Consider the following 12,557-nt stretch of genomic DNA (forward strand, 5'->3'; position numbering starts at 1 on the left):
TTGACAGTAACTGCAGAGAAGTCTAAATTATGTCTGTCACATATGCATTATGGTTTGAATTCAGAAAAAATTCTGAGAAGACCCAACATGGTTCCAGCAAATATAGTTAATGGCACTCAGCTGCTGCAGTCCAAAGGAATAACAAATAATCCTTTTAAAAAATGACAAGCTTGTTGAATAATCTTCATTATGTCTACAATTTCATTTCTGAGTATTTAGAATTGTGAATGATGTAATAATCTGTATTCTTCCTGATGGAAAACCTGTTATCCAAATTAAGAGCTTTTTGTCTCCCTTAACTCAATTCAGCTAATTAACAGCATCATGCTTTCCCAACTGATTTGCATTTGCTGCCAGGCAAGTTAAAAATACCATATGAAAAGCCAATAAACATGCCTTCCCCAATTAACGAGAGGCCCTTCTACTAGTTTAACTGGAAGACTAAATAGTGCACTGATTTTAAAGCTATTTCAGTTAATAACATATATTATACCTATCATATGTGTCCATTAACTGTGATATAAGACTACCAAATGGAGAAAGTCAGAAAAATTCAATTGGAAGTGAAAATTTATTTTGTAATGAACTACCAGTGAGTGGATACATATCTGGATGTAGAACCAGAGTAGGATGATTTTAAACAGAAGGAAACGAATCTAGGCTTTGCAGCAGAGAAGTTTTCCTGTTTTTAGTCTATATTTCTCTGCTTCAGTCTTCACAGGCAGAAAAACACTTATAGTTTGGCAGTCGTGGGTTTTCCCATGAGCACGAGTGGGACCACAGGGCCCGCTTCCAGGCTGCGTGTGTTATTTATGGGAGGATCACACCTGCTTTAAAGATCCCATATTAGTCAAGGTAGGACCCAGCAGCAGTGACTGTCAAACAAGGCCAGATCAATGATGGTGCACTCATCTCTGTATTATGTTATGATGGAAATATACTTTGTGTGATTATGACCAGTCTTATCAGTGAAATTGAACATGCCTGTCAGACTAGCATTTATGAAATATGCAGCAGTTTTAGAACCAGAGGAGTCATGAAACACTGTATGTTTACTGCTTTAGAAAACATATACATCAACCAATGTAAATATGATTCAAATACATTTGGGAGCATAGTCACAACCCATTTAACAATTATTTTGAACAATCTAATAGAAAACATTTTCCCATAGGTTTAAGGAGAAGATATATTGTAATTTTGTAAGAAAAAATAAACCCCTTTTTGTCTGTCAAAGATTTTACTAAGGCAGAAAAGAGGGAATACGCTTGAATTAAGAATACCAATAGTATTTTCAAATTATCAACATAAAAGTCCATAAAGTAATGATACTCTGATATCGCTACTGATGATAATAATTCATTTATATTTTAAAACTGCTACTGAACTGCAAAGAATAATGAAAGTGAATAAAACATCTGTAACACTTTTTTAGTATCTGTCCTAACTAGATTGATATAATTATGATAAGTGGAAGAGGAGCTAGAATGAATTTTGATGTAAACTGTCCCTTTTTTTGGAGAAGGCAATGGCGCCCCACTCCAGTACTCTTGCCTGGAAAATCCCATGGATGGAGGAGCCTGGTAGGCTGCAGTCCATGGGGTCTCTAGGAGTTGGACACGACTGAGTGACTTCACTTTGACTTTTCAGTTTCATGCATTGGAGAAGGAAATGGCAACCCACTCCAGTGTTCTTACCTGGAGAATCCCAGGGACGGGGGAGCCTGGTGGGCTGCTGTCTATGGGGTCGCACAGAGTCGGACACGACTGAAGTGACTTAGCAGGTCCCTTTTTTAGAAAATATTAATGCTCAAATAGTGATAGCTGGCTCAACTGCTTAGTTACAACAACTTAATAATTTTGGTTTCTAAATGTTGAACATCATTTTAGTAATATTTTCTGATGGGAATAGAATACATATTTATTGCTATTAATTAACATTTTAGGGATAACACAAATAATGTCTCACTTGTAATAAACTGTCATCTCTTCCAAACCTTTTGTACCACTTGTTTTAACATCAATCCACTTGACAGAATTATTTTCATCTCAATAAGGATGGCAGAAAATAATAGTTTTAAAATGATGCACAAATGTCTGTTTCAGAATATATGGTATAATAACAAAGTGCCAAAAAACAAGCTGCTTGTGGCCTAAGATATGCAAAGAATTAATTTTTGTGCTGGCATCTACTGTAATTAGAAATGGGTCTGTGCATCATGATTAAACCAGTAACTATGGTAACGAGAGCAGGCAAGCATAAGTGCAGACAGAGGGAGGCCGAATAAGCCAATGATAAGCTGCTTTTCATCTGTTTATTTTTAGAGTCTTTGTAATACGCAGAACTATCTATAAAATGCATATTAACCTTATTTTACTTCCTATCGTTCATTGTTAATAGATTAAGACTTGTCACTCCTTGAAGTGACGCACACGTTACCGGGAGGACCCCGATAACCACAAACACACTGCCCCTGTGATCACGGGGCTGCATGGAGACAGCGACAGAACAGAAGATTTTAGTAATTCTGTTCTTGGTGTCTTAGTCTTTTTGCTATAAACTGATAGCAAAGCCACCTGTTTTTCAGTTGCATGTGGCAACACGCTCACATCAGCAGGGCACAAACACGAACAAAAGGCAGCCACTAGCTCCATGGCTAGGGCCGGGTCTCAGCGGCTCCTAGGGCCGTCTGGGGGAGACCGCGGTACAGGCTCCCAGCTCCCAGACCTGGAATCCCTGGCCTTTGAGTACATTTTTTAGTCTCAAAACCATGCAGAAATGGGAGGAATATTTAAAGCCGTTTCAAAAGAGAACATCAGTCAAAACTGATGACAGGTATAAAAAATAAGCCATTTGAGAAGAGGTTTGGTTTTTTTTCTTTTTTATCATTTATTGAGGCTAGAAAAGACTGAGGAAGCCAAGAATGTGAGTGTGAACAGTAATTATCTCTTTATGGAAGATGGAGCAAGATGGAATAGCATAAATTTCAGAAAAACAACTATAATTTATGACATAGCTTCCTGTAAAAGAAACAACGAATCACTAAATAAGCTGTTAGAATCGAGCTGAATTTAATACAGGACACAGAAATAAAGACATCATCTTCCTGTTTAGCACAATGTGCTGTGCTGTGCTAAGTCACTTCAATCATGTTCAACCTCTTTGTGACCCTATGGACCATATAGCCCACCAGGCTCCTCTGTCCATGGGGATTCTCCAGGCAAGAATACTGAGTGGGTTGCCATGCCCCACTCCAGGGGATCTTCCCGACCCAGGGATAGAACCGGAGTCTCTTATGCCTCCTGCATTGGCAAGAGGGTTCTTTACCACTAGCGCCATCTGGTAAGTCCCTTTTCACACAATAAGAACTCACTAACCATTTTCCCCACACAACTGAGTGACTTTCACTTTAAATTTCATAATTCTGGAATAGAGCTTCTGTATAAGGAATACAGGTGGGCTTCCCAGGAGTCGGATACGACTGAAGCGACAGCACATAAAGAATTACAAACCTTTTACAGCCCTTGTTTCAATGGGAAGTAAATTAGGAAGTTAAGTGATTTCAAAGGTGGAAAGTCTCAACTAAGATAAGACACCAAAGACTATTTAACGTTTCCAGAAAAGCTTTAAGCGACTGGTACCAAAGAGTTGATGATAGTATCATTTTCCGTTCTCGTGTTCATTGTGTCAGCCCAGACGAGGCATCTGCCAGATGTGAAGCACTGTTCTCGGTCCTGGGATACAAGTGTGAATAAGAGCGACTCATCTGCTGCCTCGTGTCACTTCCATTCTGGGTAGGGACACAGATGGGAAACAGGCAAGTTAACCAGATTGTTGCAAGAACTCTGGGTGGTGTAACAAAGATGAACTGTTCAAAGGCTACTTTGCTAGGCTGGTCAGGGAAGACCTTCTTGAGGCAGGTGAGGCTTCAGGCCGTAGGAGCCAGTGATGTGATGAAGGGCATCCCAAGAACAGGGAACGCCAAGGCCACATGTGCAGCGTCTGAGGACGTGAGATGACAGCACGTTTGGACCTTGGGGGGCAAAGAGCAGAACAGGACGTGCTCGGCCGGCAGGGGAGAGCCCACGGGGGACCTGGCTAGGCCTTGGTAGGGGCTGGATTCTTAAATGTATCAATCTTCCCAACAAATTGAAAAAAAAAATTGTTTTTTTCCTTTTGGAATCATTTCTTAAAAAGTACCAGTTAGAAAGTCCAAATAGGCTTACTCACCCAGAACTTCTGTTCAGCTTCCTGTAAGGAAGCCAAGATTGCAGCTCCCTGCTGTACTGGACGCAGAACAGGAAAGCAGGCACAGCGCGTCAGGACCTGGAGCTGAGAGAGTCCCACGAGCACCTGCTGAGTGGAGAGGGCTGCCTTCTCTATCGCTTCTTCTAAACCAAAGACGTCTCAACCATCGTCTCCATTCAAATCAATGAGATATCAGAAAAGGAGCACAGAATTCTCTTCCTCATTTTCAAAAACTGACTGTCACAAAATGTTAAAACTCCAACTGGAGAGCCTTTAAAAAATAGCTAAATCTTCTCAATAATTCAGAGTAATTTTTATTTTTTTCAGTTGTTTTCCATTTGTACCATTAGAAACTCCTCATGTAATTTCCACAGCAACCACTAGAGGGAGAACTTCTACTGAAGAAAGTCATTCACTTGTTTCCTAAATCCGAACAACTCAATGATGCCTCCCCAAGAGGAAAAATTATACAGGCATCTTGCAAATCTCAAATGTATTTTTTAATGAGTCTTGATAATAAGTAATAATATATATTCTTCAAAGAAGGGAATGGCTACCCACTCCAGTATTCTTGCCTGGAGAATTCCATGGACAGAGGGGCCTGCAGGTTACAGTCCCTGGGGTTGTAAAAATTGGACAAGATTAAAACAACCAACACTTTCACTTCAAAGACTTTTACATTCATTATTCATTTGCTTCTCCAAATGAATGGCCAAGGGAACAGGTATTATGACCACTTGGCTAAAATTTAAAAATGCAAATAACTGAACCGAAGACAAGATTTTAACTGAACAATCATATTAGGACTGAGGCCTGAGTATTTTTTTCAAATACATTATATTGTCTCCTTATCACTTTTTGTTGAGAAAACAGAAAACTTTATAGTCTAAGCTTTCCATCATATTGTAGATTTCTAGATAAATATCTGGAAACACAGGAGACACTTAAATAACTACTGAATGTATGGATGAATTAACATACAAATGAAAAGTGTGAATGAATGAAGTTTCACTCTTTCTCTGCAGCGCTGTGTGCTAACATCACACCTAGCAACAGGACACCTGTTCTCTTTCCAACCACATCTCATTTCCAAGGCAGCAGTTGCAAGGATGCCTGAGGATATCACTTGCAGTTTAATAAGCCCCATGAAGAAGAGAGCTTTGTAATCCTTTCTCCAAGATCATGGAATGTTATGGACTGAATGTTAGTGTCGCCCCCAAAATTCCTGTTAATAACCTAACTCCCCATGTGTTGTGGTGTTGGAAGGTGGGGCCTCTGGAAGGTGATTAGCTTCCGAGAGTGGAGCCCTCATGAATGGATTAGTGCCCTTAAAAGGAATGAAAGAGGCATCAGGAAATGTTCTGTTTCTCTTTGCCATGTGAGAATACAAGGAGAAGATGGCCATCTGTGAATCATAATCCGGGCCCTCACCAAGAAATCAACCACGTTGGCACCCTGACCTCAGACCTCCAATCTGCTGAACTGCATGGAATATCACCCAGTTTATGGGATCTTGTTGTGGCAGCTGACAGATACACCTCTTCTTGCTCCACTTTCTCTAGACCGATTTTAGAAAATTTAAACTAGGGAATTTTGATTATTCCACTAAATCTTATACAAAGCATCATTATGACTCAAATACAGAATTCACTCACATGGATTAACTGCAGAGGAAAGAAGAAACAATTAACTAAAAGAAAGAAGACTTAAAATTGTGACCTACCCCTTCCTTTTGCTCAGATGATAAAGACTCTGCCTGGAATGCAGGAGACCCAGGTTCGATCCCAGGGTTTGGAAGATCCCCTGGAGAAGGGAATGGCAAGCCACTGCAGTATTCTTGCCTGGAGAATCCCATGGACAGAGGAAGCTGGCGAGCTACAGTCCATGGGGTCACAAAGAGTCGGACAGGACTAACACTTTCACTTTCCTTCCTTTTGCAGGAATCTTGAAACATTTGCCACAAAGGTATACTATGGGTCTGTGTCACATCAAGTAAAATAAAAATATCGATACTATAATAATAAGTTACCAATTGCTATTAGAGTAAGTTAAGGACAGTTATTCAGTTCAGTTCAGTTACTCAGTTGTGTCCGACTCTTTGCGACCCCATGAATCACACAGCATGCCAGGCCTCCCTGTCCATCACCAACTCCCAGAGTTCACTCAGACTCATGTCCATCGAGTCAGTGATGCCATCCAGCCATCTCATCTGTCATCCCCTTCTCCTCCTGCCCCCAATCCCTCCCAGCATCAGAGTCTTTTCCAATGTGGCCAAAGTACTGGAGTTTCAGCTTTAGCATCATTCCTTCCAAAGAAATCCCAGGGCTGATCTCCTTCAGAATAGACTGGTTGGATCTCCTTGCAGTCCAAGGGACTGCCAAGAGTCTTCTCCAACACCACAGTTCAAAAGATCAATTCTTTGGTGCTCAGCCTTCTTCACAGTCCAACTCTCACATCCATACATGACCATAGGAAAAACCATAGCCTTGACTAGATGAACCTTTGTTGGCAAAGTAATGTCTCTGCTTTTGAATATGCTATCTAGGTTGGTCATAACTTTCCTTCCAAGGAGTAAGCGTCTTTTAATTTCATGGCTGCAATCACCATCTGCAGTGATTTTGGAGCCCCAAAAAATAAAGTCTGACACTGTTTCCACTGTTTCCCCATCTATTTCCCAGTCCACTAAAGATCCTTGAAAAAAGGCAATAATTCCCTGAGAAACACTAGACACTTCTTTTCGAGCAAGAAGGCTGCATTTGGTGGGATGTGTATCTGTGAGGATGGGGTACTTGTCGTCTCTTCTCCCGCAGTTAACTTCCTCTGCACAATTAAGGAATCAAGAAACTGGCTCCTAGGAATTCCCTGGAGATCCAATGGTTAGGACTCTGCACTTCCATTACAGAGGGCCCAGGTTTCACTCCCGGCTGGGGAACTAAGACCCTGCAAGCCATGCAGCACAGCCAAAAAGAAAAAAAAAAAGACAGCTCCTCCTAAAATGAACAGATAATCCACAGTTTCATATAGTTCCAAATATCATAAAATATTTTCAGAAGAAACCTGAGAAGTGAAAAGATTTTAGTGCTTTCCTATAATTTCAATCTGCTTACAATGAAAAAAATGAATTAATTTTTTTAACAAGGGGGAAATATTTTTAATTCAAGTTATATAAATTTCATATCTGATCTTAAAATTATCTCTGGCACATATTTTGTGTTAAAAAAAAAAAGTTAAGCTGTTTTCTTGTTGTTTAATCTAAGAAGATAAATAATCAAGTGCTACTAGACTGAGTCGTACCTAGTACTCCCTGTCTCTTCTTATCAAGAGCTGAGCTTACCAAAGATTCCTTGGAACTGGCAAAGAAACAAGGGCGTCTCCTCTGGCTGGTCCTTCCAGAATCCTTCACCAGGCTGATTTCAAGCACACAAAGAAGATAAAGTTGAACTGGTAGGCTTCCTCATATCTGCTCATTCCGCACATTTAGTACATTCCTTGAGTAGCTGGTTTTGAAAAAAGCTTATTTAAAAATGATCTGATTTTGTGCATTAAGTTTTTTGGATGATATCCCATGAAACTTTTCAAACAGAAAAAGTTCTTGTAGCTTTGTGAGCTCATGTACCATGTTTCTAGTGAATTTTTAAAATCCATGAGTGGAAGGAGACAGTTATTGGTAATCAGTTCATATACAAGCTCCACTGAATGACAAACGATTTTGTAAAGAAAAAAAAAAAAAAAAACCCTGAGAAAATCTTAAAAGCATACAGAGTTCACCACGAAGAAAAGTAATTCCATTTACAAGGAGTATCAGAGGGGAAAAGATTCAACACGTTTTGACAAAGTTAATATATTTGCTTTCTACAGTACTGTGGTATTTTCACAGATCTCTTGTCCATTCAAACTCAGAAATCTAACTATATCATTAGAAAAGAATAAATAAAATTAGATTACCTAGGGGTCTGACAGAGCTCTAATGAGATTTAATAAATGTTTATATGTATTCGACTTTTATTCACATCATTTTAATCACTTTACAAATTAAATATAATTAAAAGTACCATTGATACTTGAGTCAACGAAATTCAAGCATATAACAATACTTCTATATAACCAGGAGGTAGATTTGAAATATGAAAATAGGACTACAACACTTGGAGAATTATTCTTAATTTTCAACAAAATGCAAATACTCCAAGTTCAACCACAAATTTCAAAGCAAGAAACTGCAAAATAATTTCTGGTCATTGAAATGTGTTTCAGGAGTGGAAAAAATAGCTTCTGGAGTTTTTGGATACAGATCTACTCTCAGAAAAACCTAGGACACTCTGCTACAGTCAACAGACTAGACAGTGCTCACCCAAGTATTTTTGGCTGTGATTAAGTGGGTGTGTTAGGGGTTGGGGGGAGGTGGCAGAGGGGGCTGGAATGGGGAGATGAGGGCACAAAATCTTCACTTTAGTTCAGAGAAAAAAATACTACTTTAAATGGCACATGGTAGTTTTAAATGCCTTTCCCCCGTCGTCTTAAATGATTACCAGCAAGAATCCTATTATTACATCAAAAATTACCAACCATAAATTCAACTATGTTAATATCCAAACTATTGAAAATATGTCACATCAGAAAGTTGAGCTCTCAAAATGGAAATATGTACCAGTGTCTCCAATAATGTTTAATTAAGAACATGATGTTTACAAGGAATTTTTTCTTTCCTATGAATATTTAGAAAAAACTTTTTTAAATTATTATTTCAGGCTTCTGCTACCGTGAATGCCACCCCTTCCAAAAAGCTTGAAAAAAGAGGTTCTCCTCTCCACCAACTAGAATTTACTACTCTTCTAGGTAAAACATTAATAAGTGATGGAAAACTTTCATCTCTCATCTTGCCTACTGATCTCACCATAGGACAAAAACATGTTTCTTTCCCAAGATGACTGTTTGTCCAACCAACCCTTGGAGCAAGCAACCCCTTCTATTTTTAATATTTTTTTAAATTTATTTTTAATTGAAGAATAATTGTTTTACAATATCATGTTGGTTTTTGTCATATATCGATCTGAATCAGCCACAGGTCTACATATGTCCCCTCCTTCCTAAACCTCCCTCCCACCCCATCCCACGCCTCTGGGTTGTCCCAGAGCCCTGGTTTGAGTTTCTTGAGTCATACAGCAAACTCCCGCCAGCTATCTGGTTTACATATGGAAGCATGTATGTTTCTGTGCTGCTCTCTCCATTCGTACCACCCTCTCCTTCCTTCCTCCTGACCGTGTTACATTAAGTCATTCTCTTTTTACATATATTTGCCTGGAATTTTCAGTAGGACCAGCAAGTGGAAGAATCATACACCACGAATTCTTTTGCTCTTTAGTTACAGTAGTTAAAGGCAAGTGACCACAAAAACGGTGCCCCCAAAGGAAGCCATTATTATGGTGTCAACCCATTACTTTCCGATTACTGATTACAACAAGGATCTAAGGCTCTGCTTTGTTTCAGTTCAGTTTGGTTGCTCAGTCATGGCAGACTCTGCGACCCCATGGACTGCAGTACACCAGATTTCCCATCATCAACTCCCAGAGTTTGCTCAAACTCTTGTCCACTGAGTAGCTGATGCCATCCAACCATCTCATCCTCTGTTGTCCCCTTCTCCTCCTGCCCTTAATCTTTCCCAGCATCAGGGTCTTTTCCAATGAGTCAGCTCTTTGCATCAGGTGGAGTATTGGAGTTTCAGCTTTAGTATCAGTCCTTCCAATGAACACCCAGGACTGATCTCCTTTAGGATGGACTGGTTGGATTTCCTTGCAGTCCAAGGGACTCTCAAGAGTTTTCTCCAACACCACAGTTCAAAAGCATCAATTCTTCAGTGCTCAGCTTTCTTCACAGTCCACCTCTCACATCCATACATGACCACTGGAAAAACCATAGCCTTGACTAGACGGACCTTTGTTGGCAATGTAATGTCTCTGCTTTTCAACATGCTTTGTTAGGGTAAGTATTTTTCTAAGAAAAAATTAAAATTCTTCTACTTAAGCAACATAGAACTAGGAATATTTAGAAAGTATTAGTTCATTCACCTATCCCACAAACATTTTTGAGTGCCTCTTTTCACAAAATACTTTTGTGAGTGCCTTTCCAGAGTCCATGAAATCATATAATAATTTGGACAGTGACCCATCTTTTCCACTAATGAGTCCAGTCCTGTTGTGGTACAATGCCCAAAGAAAACAGAAATCCCCTCATCATGCTGCTGCTGCCGCTGCTGCTAAGTCGCTTCAGTCGTGTTCGACTCTGCAACCCCATAGATGGCATACCACCAGGCTCCTCCATCCATGGGATTTTCCAGGTGAGAGTACCAGAGTGGGCTGCCATTACCTTCTCTGCCCCTCATCATGAGAGCTAAATAATGGGAAGATTCTCTTTTGACCATGGAATATGGCATGCAATCTAAATATCTACAATTCTGAATTGTATCAAATAAAGAAGGATATTAAGGGTAAGGAGATTTCGTTTTCTACCAACCTATTTCCAGAATTCTATAGTTTTTGCAGCTGAAAAACCTATAAATATACAGTGTTGGAACCCCTGTTATATCATGACAATTTTCCACAGAGAAGTAGTCTAAGAGAATAATAATTTGTGCACTAGATGTGGAAATGGCTCAGGAAATAGCACTTTTAGAAATCTAAATTTATATCCGCTTTAAGACATATAGTACAAAGGGTTGGGGAGAGAGAAAATTCTAACCACAGCAGGAGCAGCCAAATGGCTGCAAAGCAGAAATAGAGTAGAAATTTAATTGATCCTTCCTTTGATTGCCATCATTCTTAGTTAACATAGTAATGTTTCTTTCTTTACTACAACACACTACACAACTTTGAAGCCTGCAGGACAACATGGCAGATGTATGATGTATACTACCAAGGTGAATGTTAAAGGGGATTTGCAGTATTAACCCACCTGGTTTAAAATTATCTTTTTTAAAAGTCATGATGAACACTGGCAGCAGTGAAAGCTGGGGGATAAAAAAAGTGTGCAATTAATTTTCCTTGGCTCGTCTTTCCAACCTAGGATGTAAACTGACTCCTCCCAGAGAGGCAGTATAGTCAGGAGCTTCACTAATACGGTAGACTAATTTAGACAGATGATCCTTGGAGAGGGAGTTCCTTGGACAGCAAGGAGATCAAACTATTCAACCTTAAAGGAAATCAACTCTAAATATTCATTGGAAGGACTGATGCCGAATACTTTGGCCACCTGATAAGAAGAGCTGACTCACTGGAAAAGACCCTGATGCTGGGAAAGACTGAAGGCAAGAGGAGAAGGGGACAACAGAGGATGAGATGGGTGGATGGCATCACCAACTCAATGGACTGAGTTTGAGCAAACTCCGGGAGATGGAGAAGGACAGGGAAGCCTGACATGCTGCAGTCCATGGGCTCTCAAAGAGTCAGACAGGACTTAGTGACTGAACAGGAACAAAAAGTCACAGGTTTACATTTAAACTTTGGAATGGAAATAGAGTTGGCATACAATATTAAGCTGGTTTCAGTGTACCACATAGTGATTCAATATTTGCATACATTATAAAGTGACCACCATGCTAAGTCTAGCGAGTATCTGTCCCCACACAAAGCTATTAAAACATTATTAACCACATTCCTCCTGCTGCAACTCACATCCCTGTAGCTTACTTGCTTTACTCCTCTTGTAGCCTTCAGCTATTTCACTCGATCCCCATCCCTCTTTCCTCTGGCAGTCATCAGTCTGCTCTCTGTATCTACGAGTCTGCTTTCATTTTGCCTTGTTTGCTTGTTTTAAGATTTCACACATAAGTGGAATCAAACAGTACTTGTCTTTCTCTGACTTCTTTCACTTAGCACGATACCCTCTAGGTTCATCCGTGTTGTCACAAAGGGCAAAGTTTCATTCTTCTTTATGGTCTAATAATATTATGCTGTATATTTGTGGAAATACTCTGTGAAAACGGACAGATGCTTCAAATAAGGGTTTGCCTCATGCTCCCCAGAGAACTGGCTGTTAAACACACACCACCGTGCCACTGTGGTCACAGACCCACGTGGGCTGCAGCCCTATCAGTCTGAGGGGACATGGCTCATACAAAACCCAGTGTTGTACCACGTAGACTGGAAGGGTCTTGTTGAGGATATTTTCAACAAATTTTAAAAACTGTTCTTGGAGAACGCACTGGCCAAACTTCTCCCTTATATACCAGAAAGACACAAGTTCTGGCTTGTTTTTATCCTACGGACAAGGATGTTCACGTATCTGCATCCCTTTTGTATTGGACATTAGAAAAA

General features: G+C 39.9%; 1 protein-coding gene across 8 annotated transcripts in view; it reads right to left on the minus strand.

The window, feature by feature from the left end:
* GPM6A (glycoprotein M6A) overlaps positions 1-12,557 on the minus strand; it is a 256,966-nt gene that overhangs the window by 212,321 nt on the left and 32,088 nt on the right. Inside the window, exons 2-5 of one of the 8 annotated variants that reach the window (XM_086380978.1) lie at positions 7,583-7,655; positions 5,972-6,051; positions 4,231-4,332; positions 3,642-3,790 (exon numbers count right to left, since the gene is read on the minus strand). The exons of 3 other annotated variants lie outside the window; for them this stretch is intronic. The gene's annotated coding sequence lies outside the window, so the exon portion shown is untranslated. The remainder of the gene's footprint in view (positions 1-3,641; positions 3,791-4,230; positions 4,333-5,971; positions 6,052-7,582; positions 7,656-12,557) is intronic. 4 more of the 8 variants (XM_086380980.1, XM_086380981.1, XM_086380982.1 and 1 more) reach the window with 4 other exon arrangements.

This window comes from Bos grunniens, chromosome 27, assembly GCF_055505025.1.
Source record: "Bos grunniens cultivar Pamir isolate PY7600 chromosome 27, Bosgru_T2T1.0, whole genome shotgun sequence".
NCBI lineage: Eukaryota > Metazoa > Chordata > Mammalia > Artiodactyla > Bovidae > Bos > Bos grunniens.